At 35.2% G+C, this 24614-nt stretch overlaps 1 protein-coding gene across 4 annotated transcripts in view; it reads right to left on the minus strand.

Moving 5' to 3' along the window:
* Positions 1-22183, minus strand: part of Gbs-70E (Glycogen binding subunit 70E) — a 38870-nt gene extending 16687 nt beyond the window's left edge. The window contains exon 1 of one of the 4 annotated variants that reach the window (XM_067132414.1): positions 5714-5892. The gene's annotated coding sequence lies outside the window, so the exon portion shown is untranslated. Of the gene's footprint in view, positions 1-3958; positions 4008-5713; positions 5893-10497; positions 10750-21909 lie in introns of those variants that run through there. The other 3 variants (XM_067132417.1, XM_067132415.1, XM_067132416.1) reach the window with 3 other exon arrangements.
* Between the last annotated feature and the right edge of the window lie 2431 nt (positions 22184-24614).

A 24614-nucleotide genomic window follows, 5' to 3' on the forward strand; every position in this document is an offset into this window, starting at 1 on the left:
ATGCTCTGCTAAACTGTAGTAAACTATAAATTCAACATTCGCAAATTATTCTCTTGGAAAATCAATTTTGTGAGACGAATGTTTAATACATAAGTTAAAGGTAAAACCAAAATATAAATAAATGTGAAGAAATAAATTATAAACTCCCAAGATATCTTAAGTCAAACAGACTGCAATGTCTGTGCAAGAAACTCCTCCAATTAAAAAAAAAAAAGTAAATAAGTGAACATTATGTAAAAAAAAAAAAAACTTAATACACAAACAGGATGACCACTAAGTCGAGTTAAAGACAATCGAAGGACCAATATGCCTCAATAATAAATAAATCTCTTTTCTCCCAGAAAAGCCCGGCAAGTGGCAACGACTGGCCACCACCAACGACCAAAGATAACTGACTGTATCAAGTGGTTTAAATTAAGAAACCTAATCTCGCCAGATCAGTGGTGATAAGGGCACCACACTATTGCTCACACCTGTAAACTGTGACAAGGGCATACACTCGAGAAGAGGAGCAGCCATGTGAACACCACCTGATTTATTATCAACTGTAAGACCCACGTTGGTGGTTTATCTACTGGATGAGGGGATGCCTCGCGTTGGAATAAAATAATTTGTAAATAAATTGCGGCGTGACTTCCAGCTATGGGAGAGAAAGCTCTTGATATTAGGTACTATCTAAGAACACTGTTTTTCATTATAGGTTTTTAGTGGTGGTACTTATTCCAGTGATATATAACGTGTAATCTTCTAAATTAGAGCTTATTTTAATTTACAATCAAAATAAGGAGGCATGCATTCATTTAGTGCCGTGGTCTCCCAACAAATGGCATTAAGTTACAAGACCCATAAAACAGTCTACTACTCTGGCTTTCAGTTTCAGACCTAAATCATTTCATAGACAATACATTTACATCTCAACAAAGTAGACAATTAACGGAGGTTTGTACGATCAAATCACGTCACACACACTCTTAAAAGATTACGATATCGGCCGGAAAACCGAGAAGGAAATTGATCACGTGAAAAATCCGTGATCATCGAGTGGACTCGCCGCCACCCGAAACTTCTAAAGGAAGTCGAGAAGACGAGGTGTAACGGCGTGAGGTTACGTAACGTAATCTCCAGAAGGGCTAACGAATGACGCCACAGTAGTCTGACTAATGATGCAATAATATGAATCACGTCAGGAAGAAATGATTTCTTCGTACGGAAGCGGAACTTAAAATCAGTTTATGACATTTCTCTGTCTGAGACGTATCTGAAAAAATAAGGCATTGGGTGCAGTCTTCCGATACAGCAAACCGCTAACCATTACAATCAAATCTGACCTTTCTGAATACCAGTTCACAATGTCCACTAAAATAAGAGGAACAAAGGTGTCTTCCTTGATGAGGAAATGAAAAAAATTCATTTTGGATTCACAAAAAGATGTTCCCATTCCACTGACCATCTTACATCAGCTGGAATAGTCTGAAGGATTACGAAAACCTTTTTCTTTAATTGCCTCTCTCTGAAACAGTGCTGACGAAGGGCCTTGCCCCTGGCTATCCTGCAACTCTTCACCAAGGGCGGGTCCTTCCGTCTACGGCGGAAGCAAAGTAAATTTAACTTGCTTGGTAATGGCGTTGCGAGAGGTTGCTTCAACTTATGGGATTGCGAGAGGTTGATTTAGGTTATGGGGTTGTGAGAGGGATAGTACGACTATAACTGCGCCGTAGCCAGAGGTTTCAGTCCAATTTGTGTAGGTGGGAAGGAACAGAGCCAGTTGTCCCCCAGTGGGTGAAAGGGGAGAAAGTGTAGAAACCAGTAGATACTCAACTTTCATGGAGAGAGAAAACGATGGGGCAAACCTACTTGCTAGTTTCCCCAGAGAATTATTCTGAGGTCTTTGTCAATTATCAGAAATCACCATTTACAAACGACTAGACCGATGGTTTATAAAAATTTGACACAGTAACTTTGCTCACTGTCCAAGAAACACAGCCTTGAATTCTCAGAGAATGAATGATGGCTGTATAAAATATCTAGGAACATTACAGAGATCCATGGGTCTAAGAACATTTACAGACATATAGGTCTACTGTAAGAACATTAGATTTTATATATATATATATATATATATATATATATATATATATATATATATATAAATATAATATGGGCATAAGAACATCCACAGGGGTCTAAAAATATCTACAGAGATGCACAGGTAAATTTCTGGGCCAACTTTTGGAATGCTCCACTGTTCCAATCTTCAACAGTCAACCCTAGTTCAACTTCCGGAGCTAAAGCTTTCCTTTCCCCAACCCTAAACTTATTGAGGGCATGAATTTGCCCATCCCACAGGCCTCTGAAAAATTAAAGCCTACTTCTATCACATCTGGAAGAGGAAGTGAACTCAGCAAACTCTACCACCATTACATAACAGAAAAAAAAATCGCTCAAAGCACAAGCCAGTCCGGAATTGCCCCAGAGGTGAGGCACAGCTTATGTTACTCTTCCAGTCCGGTTTTTTTTTTTTTATGTGAAGTTGGCCCTGAGGAGCCCTGCGGAGCCCCATGCCCTATCTGGGCTCGGAGTGAACTGTGCCCAAAGAGAAGTCGCCCACATGAGATCCCCCAAAATGAGCTTATACAATTATAGCAAGTGTCTCTCTAACTCTTTCTGCGTCGCTTATAGGCCTACACATCAGCAAATTCCCTTCAAAAAAGAAAGTTTCCACACCTGCAGTTTTAACAGGAGAGAGAGAGAGAGAGAGAGAGAGAGAGAGAGAGAGAGAGAGAGAGAGATTCACGGCACGAACATAATTGCGCATGTTGCTTATATAACCTTGTGGAAGAGCACTTCCCATTAGTACGACACAAGGAAAGAAGACCGCAGGTGAGGTTTAGCAATTTTCTTCCGCCTTGAGAGGACGCCAATAAAGGCATTATTTACATTATTTTCATTCATTCCCTCTCGGTCTCTTCCAACTTTGCTGTCCAACTCCTTTCACTCTACTTTGAACACGTCATCGCCTCATACTGGGATGAAATCCTAGGGAGTGGACACTGTGACTCTACGATAGTGTCAGTGGCCATGGGTTCCACTGAGACCTGAGAGGTCAAGTAAGGTATACTAGACACTCAAGCAAGAGTCTGTTTGTCTCATTCCATTATCACTGACGTCAAGCGCACATAGCCCTCTATATATATATATATATATATATATATATATAGAGAGAGAGAGAGAGAGAGAGAGAGAGAGAGAGAGAGAGAGAGAGAGAGAGAGAGAGAGAGAGAGAGAGAATCCTACATCAAATTATGCTAGGCAACAAAAGTCTGGTCTAAAGCGAATTTCATGTCTTGCTAAGTAATTTCAATTTCTTCAAGGCTATTTTGATTGCCTCCTAGAACGCTATATTTTTTCTTACAGACGAAAGATAATTCAGAAGGCGACAACTCACATAACAAAGCGCGGGCGCTCTGAGAGAGAGAGAGAGAGAGAGAGAGAGAGAGAGAGAGAGAGAGAGAGAGAGAGAGAGAGAGAGTGCGTGTACAATCATATTCACACGTATCAAAATGGCGAGATAAATTACATAACCACAAATGATTCTGTATGTTACCTTTTTCCAGCCTTCAAAATTACCAATTTTCAAGACAGCAAAAATGATTAATTCTGAGTCCTTACATAATCAATACACCAGATTCTTTAATTCCTGCAGGCAAAACTTTACTCCATAACCGACTGAACAAAGAACATTGCTTTCACATCACTATCTGAGGCAAGGTCTCAAAAAACAAAACAAAAAATTAAACACAAAGTATCTCTCTCACGAAGAATATTGCTTTCACATCAATAAATGAGACAGGTCTCAAAAAACAAATAAACACAAAAAAAGAATACTGCTTTCACATCACTACGGAAGGCAAATTGGTCTAAAAAAACACACAAACACACCCAAGTATATATTACCCACCCAAAGCCGATATTTCCTCAGCCGTCCCAACCCAACCTTTTCACCTTGGTAACTGTCCTTAAGAGACTTGCCGGCTTTAAACCTCTTCAGAGATACCCCACCTACCCACCCAGCACACCTCTCTCTCTCTCTCTCTCTCTCTCTCTCTCTCTCTCTCTCTCTCTCTCAGCCAAGGTAGGGTACCAATCACTCTGCTCTTTACCCGTGCCTGCATTAATGAAATTTCCTTTGGGAAGGTCGTAATCCGGTTACCTAGCGACATGAGCACTGAAGGCGCCATGTCATTAGGCCTAAGGCTTAAATGAAGTTGTAAACTGATAACCATTAAAATGAAATTATCTTATATGTACTTTCCTGAAACACGTACAACTGACAACTCCTCTAAAATCGAGCGTTACCAAGTACTTGCGAAAACTGACTTACATTCTGGGAAACTTTAAGCGTAAAGTATTACAGTACTACAGAAATCGAGTAGGCCTAAAAAAATTTCCCACTTGTCTACAGTACTAGTACGCAATACTGTATATCCAACTAAATGACACGCTTGGCCTTTGCGGAAATGGCTATTCTGTTTACCAGTTTCTGAAATATTTCTCAGATAGAATACGATAAAAGCACGACCAGTCGTAACCTCGTGAATATAAATTACATAAGAAGTGCGGAAGGTCAAGACATTATATTATACCTTAGTCGTGGAGATGATTCAAAATGAGAGGTTAGCATTCATAAACGGTAATATTTCTCATATCACTAAAATGGAGAACGCAGAGTTGCTAAGATTATTAAAACGTGTCTACGACAGCAGTATTACTCAGATTATTAAAGGGAATCTACGATAGTACTATTGCTATGATTATTAAAAGGGGTCTACGATGGTACTATTGCTATGATTACGAAAAGGAGTCTACAATAGTACTAGAACTCAGACTGTGTTAAATGAGTGATGGTGACTAAAACACCCAAGGTTAGATACCGGTACATCCTACCTTAACTAGAATTTCTTTCAACATGATGTCTTGACATAGTTCTCCTAACTTGAGACTTTACAAACTACTTGCTAAGCAATTATAATATATAATCTCGTAATAATTGGCTTTTTAAATTACTGGATAAATTTTTTCAAGTGCTGGATAAACAATTTCAATATATAATCTAGTAATTTTTTAATTACTGGGTAATCAATTATATACTTTAATAAGTTTTTTAAAATTACATGATAGACAATCTTAATAAAATTAACAATAGTTTTTTTAATATGTATATATATCCAGGGTATACAAAATTATATAGTATAATATATGGATCATGTCTGGTTACACCTAGGCCCATTCATCTATCTAGTCTGTATTTAGATTAAAATCTGAACATTTAGTTTCTGTATTTACCCATCAAGGTATTCCCATCAATACAGAATTTACCTTTCCTTAAAATAACACATAATTGCATTTAATATTCTGTAAAGCGTCTTACCCAAATATTATTACTTAAAATATTTATAAGTATACTACTTAACCCTGTTAAGTGCTTAGGCCTAAGGCTTAATTATCATGTCTGCTGCAAACACACTTACATACTTTGTAAATACACTTATATTTTTTCAAGGTCAATCACAATCAAGTATAAAATACACACCACAACACGATTCAAGTTCTCTATAAAAACAATCACAATTCATAAAATAGATCAATTCACATTACGACAAATTAATCAATGCACTTTCATAGACATAAGTGTCTCTCACTTAACAAAACTTACTAGATGCTAATAAGTAAGGACTCTAAAATAACCACAGAGTCAAACGCACGCGGCTGACCCGGCCTTCAGGCGACCGCTTGTACCCGACACTCAAGATATTCCCTTACGGACTGGACGGTTGTAGTAGATGTCTGCCTGACGTGGCCGCTCGGCCGTGTGGCACTGGCCCAAGTTATCATACGATTTCGGACGACGTGAGACATGGTTTCTTGCGTATTACTGTTTTTAGAATCTGAATAAAAATTGTATAAGTCTTATTTTAACTTTATTATATATCTGGTATACATAAATATTCAATGGAATCAGTAAAATAGGTGAAATGAATTTATTCTTACGTCTGGCAACGCCGTATTCATGCAAGGATCCTACCTAACCACCGGGTGTTCACGTGCCTCGGAGCCTCGGCCAATCAGGAAGTGGGTGTGTCACTATGGGCCACTTTTAGCCAATAGGAACGCTCCTTGATCATCCAGTTAGCTGACTTCCCAATAGGTGGCCTTTGTGACATTCAAAGTTTCCATCTCAATTTATTTGTATTTTTTTTGTGAATTTCCAAGGATTAAGCAATAGCTGACGAAGCTGCTCATGTAAATAAGCTTCGAGATGCTTTGAGCCTCACAAAACAATTTATTTTAACCTGTTCTGTCGAAACTGAAGTAGGTTTCGAAGCGTGATTCGACAGAACTGAAGCAGGTTTCAAATAGTTTATTGTTGCTGCTGTTGTAAGCAGGCTATGAGATGCTTGAAGCTGCACTAAATGCTTTATTTTGAGCATGTATGACGAACCTGAAGCAGGTTCCAAGCGTGATTCGACAGAACCGAAGCAGATTTCAAACTGTTGATTGTTTGTGTTGATTTCGTACGAAATAGCTCACGCAACACGAAAGCTCATTAACCAGGGCATTAGTTACAGTGGCAACATTTAAAATAGCCTCTAGACTCCTAGAGAGAGAAAGAGTGAGATTTGTAGTAGCCATATTTCACATGCCACCAGACCTTAGCAAACCAGTCACTGTGGACCAGACTAAATAGACTCATTTCTCTTAAAAGTCAAATGACTAAAGTTGATAATATGTAAATAAATTAAATGCTGCCATAAATAACAAATAAATCTTAACAAATAAGAAACAAATTATAATCTAAATTAAGATAAAGAACATTGCTAATGTAAGAGTATAATGAAATACATTTTTCATTCAAAACGATATTTCAGTTAAAATTTCTTCCAGTATGCGTGTTCGATAATTGCATGCATGGATTATTACCTGAACATGATATATATATATATATATATATATATATATATATATATATATATAAATTTATATATATATATATATATATATATATATATATATATATATAATTTCTGTAACTTGTACTGTGTGCATGCATGTACACTAATAATTACCCAGATGGCAAAACCTTCAAGCACTTGTAGTAGCAAAAGCTAAATTCTGCAAGCATTTACCTCTGAAAAACCTTCTGGATCATTTAATAGTAGCCCAGTGCCAAAAACACGGAGGTGAAGTCTCACGTAGAAGCACGTACACGCCCCATGAAGAGAGAGAGAGAGAGATTTTGATTACCTAATCGGAAGGGAAGTCACAGTTCCTAATTTCTATTGAGATAAAGTGAAGATTTTGTTTCATGTTACAGTTATCACATGTTTATTATTATTATTATACCTTGCCCTAGGCCGGCCTATAAGCGTACGACAAGATACGAAAATGGACACATGGAAGCCTGGCGTGGACCTCTGGGTCCTTTCAACCAAACGGATTTTCCTGAACCAGCTACCTAAGAAATGACGTCTTCAGCTTTTTTCTTAAACAAAATGTCACTCGTCTTTGTAGCCAGCCATGACGTAATGGCCCGATTGAGAAGCCCGAATTCAGTTCAAATTCCCTTGCGAGAATTTTTCTCTCTGGGCAACTGCTGGGGGAAAGAATTTGCAACTCCAGAATGCTGGGAATTTGTAAGATTAGTGGAGACTAAGAGCATTTTTTGCTGGGCTGGGCCAATGAAGCAGCCACTTGAGCTTTAGAATTTTTCTTATTTTTATTTTTTTTGTTTATTTTCTCGCTTTCCGAAGCAATGTGGAGTTTTCCCATTTTTACGAAATATTGATGTTTTCAGGTCTTTTGGAAGGGGTCTTTAAGGGTTAATGGCCCTTTGGTGTTCTTGTAGTGTAGGGATGTTTGTCCCTTTATATATATATATATATATATATATATATATATATATATATATATATATATATATATATATATATATATATATATATATATATATATATATATATATATATACACACGCAAATATATACATATATATATATATCGTTAAGAAATGGCCAATTGGACAGGAATCCTTAATAGCCCCAGTTAGACAAAGATTGATAAGAACGATATATAAGTGAAACAAGACCCAATCATGTATCCCTGAAGACTAAGAGATATTAGGGAAAACAAAAGGAAAGAACCTGCACCTTTCTCTCTCTCTCTCTTCTCTCTCTCTCTCTCTCTCTCTCTCTCTCTCTCTTATGCATCATGGGAGAAATGAGGACAGAGAGAAGACAAAGGAGTATTAAACTGATTTTTTTGGAGAGAGAGAGAGAGCGAGAGAGAAGGACAGAGAGAGAGAGAGAGAGGGTGATAGAAAGAGAGAGAGAGAGAGAGAGAGAGAGAAGCCAGGCCAAGCTCGACACTTGCATAGGCGTTTTGCTTACACGTTCATGTTTATTGGTTACATGTTTATGTTTATTGTTTGTTTACTGATTACATGTTTATGTTTATTGTATGTTTAATGATTACATGCTTATGTTTATTGATCAAATGTTTATTTTTATTGTATCTTTATTGATTCCATGTTTATGTTTATTGTATGTTTACTATTACATGTTTATGTTTATTGTATACTTACTGATTACATGTTTATGTTTATTGTATGTTTAATGATTACATGCTTATGTTTATTGATTACATGCTTATGTTTATTGCATCTTTATTGATTCCATGTTTATGTTTATTGTATATTTACTGATTACATGTTTATGTTTATTGTATGTTTACTGATTACATGTTTATGTTTATTGTATCTTTATCGAGTCCATGTTTATGTTTATTGTATCTTTATCGAGTCCATGTTTATGTTTATTGTATCTTTATCGAGTCCATGTTTATGTTTATTGTATCTTTATCGAGTCCATGTTTATGTTTATTGTATATTTACTGATTGCATGTTTATGTTTATTGTATGTTTAATGATTACATGCTTATGTTTATTGATCACATGTTTATGTTATGTTTATTGATTACATGTTTATGTTTACTGTATCTTTATTGACTCCACGTTTATTTTTATTGTATGTTTAATAATTACATGATTATGTTTACTGATCACACGTTAATGTTTACTGTATGTTTAATAATTACATGATTATGTTTACTGATCACATGTTTATGTTCATTGCTGACATGTCTATAATTAAACTATTTGAAACTACTGACCAATGTTGAAATTACGTACAACCAGATGGTTACGAAACAGCTTCACTTCATTCATCAACATAAATAAATAAATATAAAAATATCCGAATGCTTTAATATAAGCTAAAATGCATTCTCACATGCACTGAGAATGACGAGAGGTCCAAAACTCGGACAAAAAGTCTCGTCTGGGGAAAAAGAAAGTCCTTTGGTACATGTGCCAACCACAGCCGCGTGAGGCATCAGAAAGTCCCAAAACTCTGTGGATGCTTGACAGAGAGAGAGAGAGAGAGAGAGAGAGAGAGAGAGAGAGAGAGAGAGAGAGAGAGATGGTGCACGATACCTTTATGCTTTTGTTTCACAGAGAGAGGAACAGAAAGATTGCATGATACATTTATGCTTTTGTTTCAGAGAGAGAGGGAAAGGTTGCGTGATACCTTTATGCTTTTGTTTCACAGAGAGAGAGAGAGAGATAAAGGTTGCATGATACCGATATGCTTTCTTTTCAAATACAGAGAGAGAGAGAGAGAGAGAGAGAGAGAGAGAGAGGTTGCATCACGCTTTTGTTTCACAGAGAGAGAGAGAGAGAGAGAGAGAGAGAGAGAGAGAGAGAGAGAGAGAGAGAGATAAAGGTTGCATGATACATTTATGCTTTCGTTTCACAGAGAGAGAGAGAGAGAGAGAGAGAGAGAGAGAGAGAGAGAGAGAGAGAGAGAGAGAGAAAGGTTGAGAGAGAGAAAGAGAGAGAGAGAGAAGGTTTGCACGATACCTTTAAGCTTTTGTTTCACAAAGAGAGAGAGAGAGAGAGAGAGAGAAAGGCTGCACCGTGCTTTTGTTTCACAGAGAGCGAGAGGTTGCATGACACCGTTATGCTCAAGAAAAAATATGTTTCCTCGCTTCGCACTTGAACGAAATTATCTTATGAAAACGTTTGCTTAGTTGTTGATCACGTCAAAGCATTTCCCGCTCTTATTATGCCATTAGCGGGTTACAAGCAACGAGCAACAGTGGTACATAGTTGCTCCGAAGCAATCCTCTACCTACTGCAGTATTTGGACCCGAAGCCAAGACGCAGCAACCTTGAATATCTGCGGAAACTTCAGGAAACTTCTTCAGGAGATTAGTGGCTCCGATCAGTGTCACTGATAAGTACACAGACACCCCTTCACAAAAATATGGCCCAAAGCGCCCAAGTGAACATGCCCCTTACCCGTCAATGCCAATCTATCTTTAGCCTCTGGAGGTACTCAAACGGACAACAAGATACCCAAATACTCCTAGCACTTTCCTTACCCAGATCCAGGGCGCCTGACGTCAGCCTAACAACACCTTCCTGTGACCCGGACCGCACTGGTATTAAAACGCATGTTCTCTCTTCAGGTTAGGGTACAGGCCAATGGCATCATCATCGTCACGAAGCGGCGCCTATACCCTCGCGGGCAGGCGTGCATCATCATGCCCTACTCGTGGCACCAGCCGCGGTGGCACCGAGGCCATCTCTCTGAATGCCCAGGAATAGCACAGGGACAGAGATGGCACTGCACTGCTTGCTCCAAAGATATATGCAGTTCAGTTTGCAAGCTGTTTAAGGGATGGCTGGGTATTTGCTGGTTTAAACTTTAACTGTTGATATTTCTTCTTCTTCTTCTTCTTCTTCTTCTTCTTCTTCTTCTTCTTCTTCTTCTTCTTCTTGTCAGCTGAATCCCTAGGCGGGGTCGCCGTTTTTAAATGAGCCTTTTCCAGGTGTGCCTATCTTATATCCTCCTTCCCTCTATTCCTTTTTCTCTCATGTCTTACTTCGCTTATGCCTCTTTCTCCTTCGCTTTTCTCTCGAATGATGAAAATGGCGATGATAGAGATGATAATAAAAGTACACACATTCAGCGGAAGTCCAATTAGATGATACTTTATTCTAAATGAGTCTTTGTCATTATACTCTTCCCCGTTTCTCAGGCGTCTTCGTAGAATATAAATAAGTGTTTCATAAACACGGTCTCGTCTCTGTGTGCGTGCGCGCGCGCGTGTGTGTGTGAGTACGTGTTCGAACCAAAGCGGACCTAACGAGTGAATGACGCAGTGAGTGTAGGTGTCTGTGGGTATTTTGATGCCCTGTTGATGAGATGTCTGTGAAGGTGTTTGAAATGACTAATATAATGTTGATATATTGCTATAGACGTAATGATGCTTTCTTTATTTAGCTGTGTGTTTTTGGTGTTAAATTCTATTTACTAATCATCAAATGCCTCTTCTCTCGCTGGTGAATTTGGCTACATAAATTTGGATACATGAATCTGGCTACATAAATTTGGCCAAGTGAATTTGGATACATGAATTTGGCTAAATGAATTTGGCTATACGTGAATTTTGGCTACATGAATCTGGCTACATGAATTTGGCTACGTGAATTTGGCTAAATAAATCTGGCTACGTGAATTTGGCTATACGTGAATTTGGATACATGGATCTGGCTTCATGAATTTGGCTACGTGGATTTGTCCACGTGAATTTGGATACACGAATTTGGCTAAATGAATCTGGCTACGTGAATTTGGCCACGTGAATTTGGATACATGAATCTGGCTTCATGAATTTGGCTACGTGGATTTGTCCACGTGAATTTGGATTCACGAATTTGGCTAAATGAATCTGACCAAATGAATCTGGCCACGTGAATTTGGCTAAATGAATCTGGCTACATGAATTTGGCTACATATTGGCTCACGGGTTTTAACCTTTCTTGTCAGTCAGCCAATTCAGTATCAACCAGTCACGACATTTCTTCATTTGTGTGACCGGAAGCCCCAGTTATACATAAGAGAGAGAGAGAGAGAGAGAGAGAGAGAGAGAGAGAGAGAGAGAGAGAGAGAGAGAGAGAGAGAGATTGTGTAGTTAGGTCATTCAAAATTTGCAAATATTAATTAACTGGAATTGTTAACCTATATCATTTTTGTCTTTACCTTTCTTTTATGGACAAAATCACTTACAGATATGACGGCTGGCTATATCATTTACCTAAATCATGAGATTCAGTATTTTTTAATCTACCAGATGATTCAAAGCTGTTCGTATAATTAACAATTATCTATATAATTATCTATGTGATCACTGATTATATAATTGTCTATATAATCGCTGATTTGAAAGACACCAAACCACGCGCAATTTAACCAGGCTGAATCATCATTTTCAAATCCTAGGAAATAAAAAACAAACGAAAATCGGAGTCATTTATCATCATTAGTTCACTACCTACGATTCCTTGGAAGATGCAATCAACAGTTAAACCCACAAACTTGAAGTTTAGCCAATATTTTTATTTCCCAAAATCAGGGAACGACGGTGCTAGCCATTAGCGGGAAATGAGTCTAGCCTAGAGCGTCTTCTATTGGCTAGAGAGTCTTACATTGGCTGTAGAGCGTGTTCTACTGGTTAAAGCGTCTTCCACCAGCTCAGAAAAGTGTCTTCCGTTGGCAATACCGCAAACTGCTTGTGGGGGATTTCAGTTAATTCTCTGGGATGCGGAAGCATGTTATCATCTTGCAAGCAAATGAGAACCAAGGTTTGAGCAGGAATCTCAGAGGAGGAGAAAATAATTTTTTTTTTATCAGGTTTTATCCCTTACTTATTTTCAAATAAAAGTAGAATTTAAGTTGTTTTTTATCCATAAACGTTTTCTAGTGAGAACAAAGGTTTGAGGAGGAATTTCAGAGAAGAAGGAAAAAATTTTTTATCAGGTTTTATTTATTAATTATTTTCAAATAAAAGTAGAATTTTAGCTGTTCTAGTGAGAACTAAGGTTTGAGGATGAATTTCAGAGAAGAAGGAAAAAAATGGATCAGATTTTATTTATTACTTATTTTCAAATAAAAGTAGGATTTTATTATTATTTTTTTTTTGACCCATAAAAGCGTTCTGGTGAGAACGAAGGTTTGAGGAGGAATCTCAGAGGAGGAAAATAAAAAATTATCAGATTTTATTCATTACTTATTTTCAAATAAAAGTAGAATTTTATATATATATTTGTTTTTTGACCCACAAAAGTATTCTAGTGAGAACCAAGTTTAAGCAGGAATCTCAGAGAAGGAGGAAAATAAACAAGATTATCATATTTTATTTATTACTTATTTTCAAATAAAAGTAGAATTTTATATTATTTTTTTGGGGACCCACAAAAGTGTTCTAGTGAGACCAAGGTTTGGGGAGGAATCTCAGAGAAGGAGAAAAATAAAAAAGATTTTTTAAAGAATATTTTAAAAGTGAAAGCAAAAATACTCTCAGAAAGTAAAAATTACTGAAATTATAAGATTCTCTAAGAGACAGCACTATGCCAATACATGATTGATACGATATAAATAAAACGCTTTTTGTATGTGAATATTTACATGTACAACATCAATGTTTACACTATCTTATCCAAGATCATTTTTAGGACTGAATCCTTCTGGGCTGGTACCAAGAACGTTGGAGTCCAAAATGACAAAAAAAAAAAAAAAAAAACTTGGTAAACAAAGAGAGAAAGATGTGCCCACCAGAATCTCGGAAATTTAAGACTTTCTTCAAAAATTAGGAAAACAAAAACAGCTTATTTCTGGCAATTAAAACTCAAGTTTCAACTCGTGGGTATCAAGAAGGGAAGCAATGCTTACTTGTATTCACTTTTCAGTTATTGAATGATAAAACTTAAGTTTCTTGATGATTGTGAAAACAAAAACAATTTTTTTTGTAGCAATTAAAACTCAATTTCAACTCGTGGGTATCAAGACGAGAAGAATAGTCAGTTGTATTCATTTTTCAGTTATTGATTTATAAAACTTAGGCTGCCTTTTTTAACAGACATCCAGGGGAATTAGTTAATCGCTTGGCAAGTGGAAAATGAAGGAAATTTGTACCGAAGGAAATAAAATCATTCAAACTGTTGAATCCTAATTTGAGGAAAGCTTTTGAAGATCGATGTCTGCGAATGAAGACATCAGATAGGAAAAAGTAGAAGTGTGGATATTTAATTCACGAATGAAAGGCAGTACAAAGTCAAATACTTGATGAAAGGGAAGTAAGGAGAGTTTAAGAATAAAAAAAATACCTGAAACATAAGAAGAAATTTATCATGAACCATTAGAATGACTTGATAAAAGAAAATACTTAAGAAAGAATAAAAAATATTAAACGTTTGAAAATTGATTAGAAATTCGTCACGCATCATTAGAACGACTTAATAAAAAAAAAACGGGTAAAAATGAAAAAAGTCAAGATATAGAGAAAAACTTTAAAATCACTGTGAAAATTAATTATAAATTCGTAATGCATCATTAGAACGACTTAAGAAAAGACAACATTTAGAAAAAATAAAGAATAGAATTAGACAAAATTAGAAGTTCATGCTTCATAACAGAAAGACCTAATAAAAAATATTTATAAAAAGATTTTCAAAGCAAGAAATAGCAAGCAATGGTAAGGAAGCCTTTCTGACAGAGCTTGGATCCTAGCCTTATAGGATAACGGGATACTGAGGAGGCATCAGGACTGACGTCATACGATCCTACGAAGTCCTACTTGAAAGAGAAATAGCGTAGCAACGGAAGAGGAGAAGAAAAACAGCGCGAGAACGGAAGCGGGAAAGAAAAAATAATGTCAGAGCTGAAGAAGAAAAGAAAGAATAACGTCAGAGCTGAAGAAGAAAAGAAAAAATAACGTCAGAACTGAAGAAGAAGAAAAGAAAAAAATAACGTCTGGACTGAAGAAGAAAAGAAAAAATAACATCATGACTAAAGAAGAAAAGAAAAAATAACGTCAGAACGAAAGAAGAAAAATAACGTCAGAACTGAAGAAGAAAAGAATAAATAACGTCAGAACTAAAGAAGAAAAAAAATAACGTCAGAACTGAAGAAGAAAAGAAAAAATAACGTCAGAACTAAAGAAGAAAAAAATAACGTCAGAACTGAAGAAGAAAAGAAAATAACGTAGGAACTGGAGAAGAAAAGAAAAAATAACGTCAGAACTAAAGAAGAAAAAAATAACGTCAGAACTGAAGAAGAAAAGAAAATAACGTAGGAACTGGAGAAGAAAAGAAAAAATAACGCAACAACGGAATATGAAAAGAAAAATAAAGTAAGAACTGAAGAAAAAAAGAAAATAACGTAACAACGGAAGCGGAGAAGAAAAATAACGAAAGAAATTAATTATATAGTAGTTATATATACAATGTCAATGTATATATAATTACTTTCAAAACAGATGCGTGGCAAGAAAGAAAATTTGCTATACTTTCAGGGGTACCTGAATTGCTGTCCAACGCCTCTAACTATTACTCCTTAATGTAACCAATACCTTCTTTTCACCGTCATTATTATTATTATTATTATTATTATTATTATTATTATTATTATTATTATTATTATTATTATTCAGAAGATGAATTTCAAGTTAGTGGACCCTTTTGCGGGCTTGTTCCATATGAATATAGGGTTCCTCTTGTGAATAGAATAATAATAATAATAATAATAATAATAATAATAATAATAATAATAATAATAATATTCTTTGGAAGCTTGAATTTCAAGTCAATGGCACTCGTGGGCCTTTTTCATAAGAATGGGATTCATCTTCTGAATAATGATAATAATAATAATTATGAAACACAAGGAGAATGCTAACGCTGATAAAAGATGGCTACGTTCACATTATAGCCAAGAAAAACAATAACAAATTCAACAATTTGTTCAACCATGAATGTGAACGAAAGCATTCGGTAAATACTGATTTTTCAAATGAATGATACCATTATTTTTCATCCTTCACGCAAAGGATTCCCATCCGCTGTTCCAGGATTTTGCACAGGAATTCTCTTGAAAAGTGATTATCCTTTCGTAACAAGAAATTACGTGACGGCAGTCAAGTGGGTAAGAGATTCCATTTCCTAAGGAAGTGAGTTTTACCCAGTTGCGGAAAACTAAGTGTTGTTATCTTGTAGCTTTCCGCTTGAGGGATTACCAAATGCCAGTTTCCTTTTCGTTTAAAAGACAGATGTCTGATGCAGGACACACATACATACATATATATATATATATATATATATATATATATATATATATATATATATATATATATATATATATATATATATATATATATATATTTTATAATGTTCAGTTATAAGTATGATGGTTACCTACTTATCCTCAAATAGAATGAAGGGAGAAACACACAACATCGAGAGAGAGAGAGAGAGAGAGAGAGAGAGAGAGAGAGAGAGAGAGAGAGAGAGAGAGAAATAATAAAGCAAAACCAGCAACTGAACAAATACCTCAAGGTTCGTATTATCATTCCTACGTGCCTCTGATCGACGCACAAGTCCCTGAATTCTGATAAACCTCAAGTCATATCTTTTATGTACTTGCAAGGATAAGTCTAAGTGGGACATCAATATTTTGGGAAGTATTGTCTCCAAGGATCAATGGACATCTCGCCATTGTCAACAAGTGGCTTTTTGGCACAGTCAGCAGCCTAGTTCCAGTGGCTACTGGTCCGCCATCTTGGCCCTCTCAGTTGCTACGCAGTGAGATCTGCTCAGGAGCGCTTACCTGTTATGTTTCTACAATGGAGTAGAAAATAAACACTCGGTACGTACTCCGGCGTTCTCGTTGCTGTTATAGCAATGGCTAGGAGTACTTTATTGCTTTGTTTATTGCTGTTCTTACGTAAGAAGGCTGTAAAGACGTTCCGTCTCTAGGATAAAGGTGTTGTTTCTCAGATAACGTATTATTCAGCGAGAGGAACAACGGAATGTTCTTACTTTTTGTTGTAAGGTACTTATGTTTTTTTAATACATATTACCCGATATTATATAACAAAAACAGCAAGAACAGCAAAAACAGCACTAAGAGTATTGACAGCATAACTGCAGATGCTAACAGCGTGAATAGTAGGCCTATCTCCGGTTATGCTGTCAATTCTCTTGGTGCTGTTTTTGCTGTTCTTGAGTTTTTTTTTATATAATATGGGGTAATATGTATTCAAAAACCTTAAGTAACTTACAACAGAAAGTAAGTACCATTTCCATACGTTTGACGGATCTTAGACCATAGCTAGCAACAGAAGTGGCAGATAAAACTCAGAAGACATGAAAAAATAATGTAACGTGCTCATGTCATGAGACATGTCAGTCTAGCAGATAAGACTGCCATAATCAATCCGATAACAGATGAACAATCTCTCCATGAGCCTCTGTTATCACAGGTTATCTTCCCCAAAATTATCGACCAGGTTCATGAGATTATTTTTTATTATTTTTAGTTTTCTGTAAAGGAAAACTATTGTGCCGGCTTTGTCTGTCCGTCCGCACTTTTTCTGTCCTCATTTTTTCTGTCTGCCCTCAGATCTTAAACACTACTGAGGCTAGAGGGCTGCAAATTGGGATGTTGATCATCCACCCTCCAATCATCAAACATACCAAATTGCAGCCCTCTAGCCTCAGTAGTTTTATTTTATTTAAGGTTAAAGTTAGCCATAATCGTGCTTCTGGCAGCGATATAGGCACCAACAACATAGGCCTCCACCGGACCGTGGCTGAGTTTCATGGCCCGCGGCTGAGAGTTTTATGGGCCGTGGCTGAGGCCGCCACCGGTCAGAAAACTCAATTGCGCCGAAGTTTACTTGTTATATTTTTCTCTGAGTGGCAGTTGTTAAAATAAATCCTATTCATAAAAGCGCTTTCTGTTTGTAATTATTTGTAGCTTTGTTACTTGGTTCAATTATAAGAAAGCCTTATAAAGGCTGTCATTCAAGAACATAAAGAATAATGGACAAGAACATAAAGAATGACAGAAAAGATGATAAATCTGAACCGAAGCACTCGATGCTTGGTCACGTACCAAGGCAATATTCATTTGCAACATATTAATTTTTTTGTCTTTTTTTTTAAGATAAAACAGATTTCCTGAGTGAAAAATAAACTACTTAAGGCTTTGAGATAACGTCTGGATTATATATAAGAGAAGGGAGTTCATGAGTGGCTTTTAAACATAGTTTTTTGTTTGTTTTTGTAAAGAGATAAATAGCTATTTATCTATAGATATCTTTACTGAAAGGTGAGCTGATATCAGCGTGATTATGATGATTTTAAGAGTTGAATTTAAAGATACATAAGTGGATGGTCAAGGTGGATTTGCAGCTCAGCAATATGTAGGCAATTTTCTCTCTCTCTCTCTCTCTCTCTCTCTCTCTCTCTCTCTCTCTCTCTCTCTCTCTCTCTCTCTCATTGTTTTTAAGAGTTGACTTTAAAGATACGCAAGTGGATGGTGAACATGGATTTTTAGAGCGGCAATCAACAGGCAAATTCTCTCTCTCTCTCTCTCTCTCTCTCTCTCTCTCTCTCTCTCTCATTGTTTTTAAGAGTTGAATTTAAAGATAGTAAATAGATAGTGATTATGGATATTCAGAGTAGAAAAGAATAGGAAAATTACTCTCTCTCTCTCTCTCTCTCTCTCTCTCTCTCTCTCTCTCTCTCTCATTGTTTTTAAAAGCTGAATTTAAAGATTCGTAAGTGGATGGTGAACATGGATTTTCAGAGTAGCAATCAATAGGCAAATCTCTCTCTCTCTCTCTCTCTCTCTCTCTCTCTCTCTCTCTCTCATTGCTTTTGAAAGCTGAACTTGAAGATTTATAGGTAAATGGTAAAGACGGATTATCAGCGTAGCAATCAATAAGCAAATTTTCCCTCTCTCTCTCTCTCTCTCTCTCTCTCTCTCTCTCTCTCTCTCCTTCACCTAAGATCCGGAATGTGCAAGAAAGTAATTGTTAGGAAGTATGAAACACTATGTACATTAACATAGATTTGGGTCATCAAAGACAATTTTGACCAAAATAACAATTGCTGATGATGGCTTATGCGCTTATTACTTGTCTTAAGTAAGCTGTACCTATAAAAGTGAAAAAATATACATTCTTTATACCTCTGGCAGCATCTCAAAGCTATATAGAAAACACTATTCAGAGTGAGCAAGTTGCCAGAAGCAAGATAATTATGGAAAACATTGCCCGGTTTCATCGCACGATAATGTCTATATTTGAGTGGTGTAAGATTAACTTTTAAAGTTTTTTATATTTTTTTTATTATTTCTGTCGACGTTATGGAAACATTCCGACTTTGAATAAAAGAATGAAAGTTCTTTGAAATTTTTAATATTTCTAATTAAGCTGAATTATGGTTAATTGCAACTACAAAATCTCATAAAGCAACATTTTTGTATTTGTGATATTTTACTTAACAACATTATTGTTGTCATTATTTTTCTAACTAATCCCAGTGCAATTTCTTCTCAGCTTCATATTTACTAAAACATTGATTTTATTGAGCACATACACCCTTATTCAATCTGTACTCATTACACCACACTAACGCTTTTGATAAGAAAGATAATCACAAAAGGTTATAAAGAACGTAATTCTTTATTACCCAGAGGCCAAGACCAGATTTTACGAGGTTATTGTAAAATGAATTTCAAGATTTTTAAAATGAGTTCTTCTGCTGCTAAATATTTAAATATATCAAGTTTTGGAATACGTTTTGGTATGATGTGATTTTATGTTTAAAATTAGCTTTTATGTAAAGTGAATTTGAAAGGCAGTTTAAATGGCTGGTTTCAATATATTGTTTTTTAATTTGTGAAGAAATGAGATAAATTAAATAGCCTAAATCTAATTCTGTTGCAGGAGGTAAAGATAAGAATTTGATCTTGTTGCTAAAATTGACTCCCTAGATATATATGTATGTATATATATATATATATATATATATATATATATATATATATATATATATAAATTCATATATATGTATATATATATATATATATACATACATAAATGCATTCATATGTATACATACATACATATATATATATATATATATATATATATATATATATATATATATATTAACCTACTAATATCCCAGACATACACTACACTTGACTTCTAGAGCGAGCAGTCAAACTACCAAGGCAGGATATGACAACATCAGCGCCGCAGATAATATAATACACACATCCAGCGATAACTTCACGATGCTGTTACAGCTCAATTACTTTCGTTAGCTTTCGGGCCTTACTGTGACCCATTGCCGCTCATTATGATTTCCTAGGCACTGGTTTTATGGGAGAAATTACTGGGAAAGTTCTACGCATTGTGCAGATGTGGAGAAAATTATTATTATTAGTATTATTATTATTATTATTATTATTATTATTATTATTATTATTATTATTATTATTATTCAGAAGATGACCCCCATTTTATATGGACCAAGCCCACAAAAGGGGTCACTGACTTGAAACTCAAGCTTCCAAAGAATATGAAGTCCATTTGAAAGAAATCACAGAAGATAATAGGAAGGGCAGAAACAAGAGATTAGTTATTAGAAAAGAAAGAAGACAAATTAATAAAATAATAGAGAAATAGATAAAAATATAGATAAATTATTAAAATACAAAGCGAATTGTTTTGGCGTAGTAATGCATTCCATCTTCGCTTGAACTTCTGAGACTCTAATTGTACGACATCCTGTCCAATGAAGCTTATAGTAATAGTAATATTAATAACAAGCTCTCAGACACTACTGTAATTCTGTAATATCCCTTCTACGGAGCTGTAATGAATTTGTAATTAAAGAAAATGAAAAAGATATGACAAATCTGACACCGGAAATGGTAGCGACATAACAGGTCAGTATCATTCACAAAACACCTAAGAGAACATCCGCTCAGATAATAATAATAATAATAATAATAATAATAATAATAATAATAATAATAATAATAATAATAATTGTCATGAAATTCAAGTGATAGTTCCCAGTAGTATGAAATGATTTTTAAACTGTTTATTGTTTTAATATTTGCGAACTTGGCCCATGAGAGAGAGAGAGAGAGAGAGAGAGAGAGAGAGAGAGCCAATACCCCACTGTATATCTGCATATACGAAGAAAATTGCAGTATTATGTGAAATACATAAGGTTTCCTCTATATCCTCTTGTGTAAAAATCTGTTTTGAAAGAATAAAACAGAGAAAGACACCAGTTAATATCACAAGACTGTGCTGACATTTTTAAAACAGTGTTTGTTGCTGTGTCAAGTAACTGGTTTCTCCAGCATAGAAACACCAGTTAATAACAGTTACAAGACTGACTTGGCGTTTTCAAAACAGTTTTTGTTGATAATTGTCAAGTGACTGGTTTTGCAAGTATAGAAAAGGCAGGTAATAAGTTACAAGACTGACTTGGCGTTTTCAAGACAGTTTTTCTTGATAATTGTCAAGTGACTGGTTTCGCCAGTATAGAAACGCCAGTTAATAACAGTTACAAGACTGACTTGGCATTTTCAAAACAGTTTTTGTTGATGATTGTCAAGTGACTGGCTTTCCCTGTACAAATACACCAGTTGATAACAGTCACAAGACTGTGTTGACGTTTTCAAGACAGTTTTTGCTGATAATTGTCAAGCGACTGGCTTCCCCAGTATGGAAACGCTAGTTAATAAGTCACAAGACTTGAGATGACATTTTCAAGACAGTTTTTGCTGATACAAGACAATGTACCAGCAAAAACTATTTTGATTTGCATCCAAAATCGAAAAGAACGCAGAACGAGACAAAAAAACAAAAAAACAAATAGTACTAAAATAAGTAAATCGTATATTTTGCTGCCATACTTACATCACAACCCTCTGAGTGAACGCGGACAGTCAGCTTGTAGGTAAGTCCTTCAGGTAAATATATTTTGCAAACAGTCTCTTAATCACTTTTAGAACCTGTAGGAGTCTACAACGAACCTAAGAGGAACAGTCTTGATTAAAAGTCCTTTAGAAATTCCTTAGTATTGGCAAGAAACCTCAGAATTAAAGAGTACTCAGGTTCAAATATCCTCTTTCGAAATTCTTAGCTCACTTAGCAAGATGTCGACGTATTTCGTCCAGTTGGCAAACTAATCAACTACCTGGATGCCTAGAGAATATATATCTCCTGTCTTTTTTCATCTTTATCTCCGGGTTATCGTAGCGAGATAACCTCGCTTCTATTGATTACGGCATAAGGTCGAAAGTTGTTTGACGCCTGAAGGAGTTTGAAGCCAGGGACGTGGACATTGGCAGGTTGCGATGTAGTGAGAAATTGTCATCATATTTTTAAGCCTTCGAGTGAATATTACAGCGTAATTTCCTTCGTAATTCTGTAATTAGAATGAAAATAGAGTTACGTTTGAAAAGAGGGATTAAACTGGCTGTCCTAGTGTTATTAATCAGAAAATTTAGGCTTTTTGTAATAAGGAAAAGAATAATTACAGAAAATTAATAAAAGCAACTACATGAACACGGGAAAATGCTTCTGTATATTAACATTGTATATTTAACTTCCTACGAATTACATACCATTTAAAACGTAATAACAGTTGAACAAGGTCTCTGATGATCTAAATTAGCATATTATCAATAGCTAAGTATAAATGTCCCTCTTAACGAAGGTCAATCTTTCAATCAGGGTCAAGTCATCTGACCTTTGCGTTATTGCAAGGTCAGACTTTATGACGATTTTATCTACTTATTTTTAAGTCTGATTTTCTTTAATGATGTTATCAACGTATTAATATTTTTAGAAGATAAATATCATGATTTTTATACAAAAATGGATAATACAGTCCTTGAATAGGCCTAGGTATATACTTTCTTGATCTTTAAAACAGTTTAGAATATATTATATATATGCATATATATATATATATAATATATATATATATATATGTATATATATATATACTTGTATATACATATATATATATATATATATATATATATATATATATATACTGTATATATATATATTTTGTATAAATAATAAATCTAAAAATTTTAAAGTTCAAGATATATAATTTTCTTTGCTTTGGTAATTTTAAGATTTATGAGGTTTATGAGTATTCATTAAAAATTAGTTCCAAAAGTTCAAGATATTTCTATCTCTCTCTCTGGTAATTTGTGATTTGTGTGTGTATGAATGTGCATTTTAAAATCTAACATGCATTTCTAGACGTTCAAAATCCTCTTTGAACTCTCTCTCTCTCTCTGTGTGTATGAATGCAGAATGTGCTTTAAAATCTGACATAAATTTCTAGGAATTTCAAAATAATTTCCAGAGCCTCTCTCTCTCTCTCTCTCTTTCTCTCTCTCTCTCTCTCTCTCTCTCTCTCTCTCTCTACAAATGTACTTTAAAATCGGGTACACATTTTTAGGCCTACGTTGATGTAGGCCTACATCCCGGAAGCTAGTAAAACCCACTGGAGTGTTAAACAGTCATTATGTGCTAATAGGCTCAATTGTCTTGAAGCAAAGATTAATTTATTTTTATCGGTAGATCGATATTTTAGCTTCCGGGATGTAGGCCTACGTGAATTTGGGCCTAAAAGTGTATATCCGATTTACACCACACTCATACAGAGAGAGAGAGAGAGAGAGAGAGAGAGAGAGAGAGAGAGAGAGAGAGAGAGAGAGAGAGGGGGGAGTTCTGAAAATAGTTTTGTAAGTCCCAAAATTGTGTATTGTATTCCAATAATAATATTGCCTTACAATTGTCTTGTAAAATAAACAGCTCCACACTTACACATACACACGCACACACAATATACATTTATATATATACACATACATACGTATGTATATATATATATATATATATATATATATATATATATATATATATATGTATATGTTGCTGTATTAGAAGCCTTACACTTTTCAGTGCTGCACAAACTGTACTGTTACTTATCCCCCAATTAACCTTAGACACAAGAGGTTAACCGCTGCAAATTAACCAGTTAAAGCAATTGAAAAACAGTCTACTGTTGAGTTCCCAGGAAAAGCAACTGAGTTTGATTGAGCCAAAGTCGACAAAAGTTATTGACCTTTCTTATACTCGTCCAGGTTCATTTTAATGTTCTAAAAATTGCAGTTTTAAAAAATTCTTACAGACAGTCTTGAAGTCATGCCTCTTTTGACATCCTTAAGACTTTAGTAAATATCCTAGGTGCAAGTTTAGATTTATATTTGGTCTTTTTGTAAATGCATCGTACACTAAAGCTTTTCGCATGAAAGCTCTCCATCATTTGCTAACCAACAATAATAATAGAAAACGTTTCATATAGATGTAATCAAATTTAAATATCTGGATATTAGTATATCAATATATGTAGTGTATATGTACTGTAAAATATAAATTAATGAAAGAAAGAGTTAGCTTGGCCCATTAACTATGTGGTCTTTTAAAAGAGCTTCTGCATACTTCTCATAATTGCTTTGTGGTTTATTCGTGATGTGAGGCACATCTACTGTTATATCCTTCGAAAAGACTGAAAAATAAGAGTTCCATTGTCAGTG

Source organism: Macrobrachium rosenbergii, chromosome 31, assembly GCF_040412425.1.
Source record: "Macrobrachium rosenbergii isolate ZJJX-2024 chromosome 31, ASM4041242v1, whole genome shotgun sequence".
Lineage (NCBI taxonomy): Eukaryota > Metazoa > Arthropoda > Malacostraca > Decapoda > Palaemonidae > Macrobrachium > Macrobrachium rosenbergii.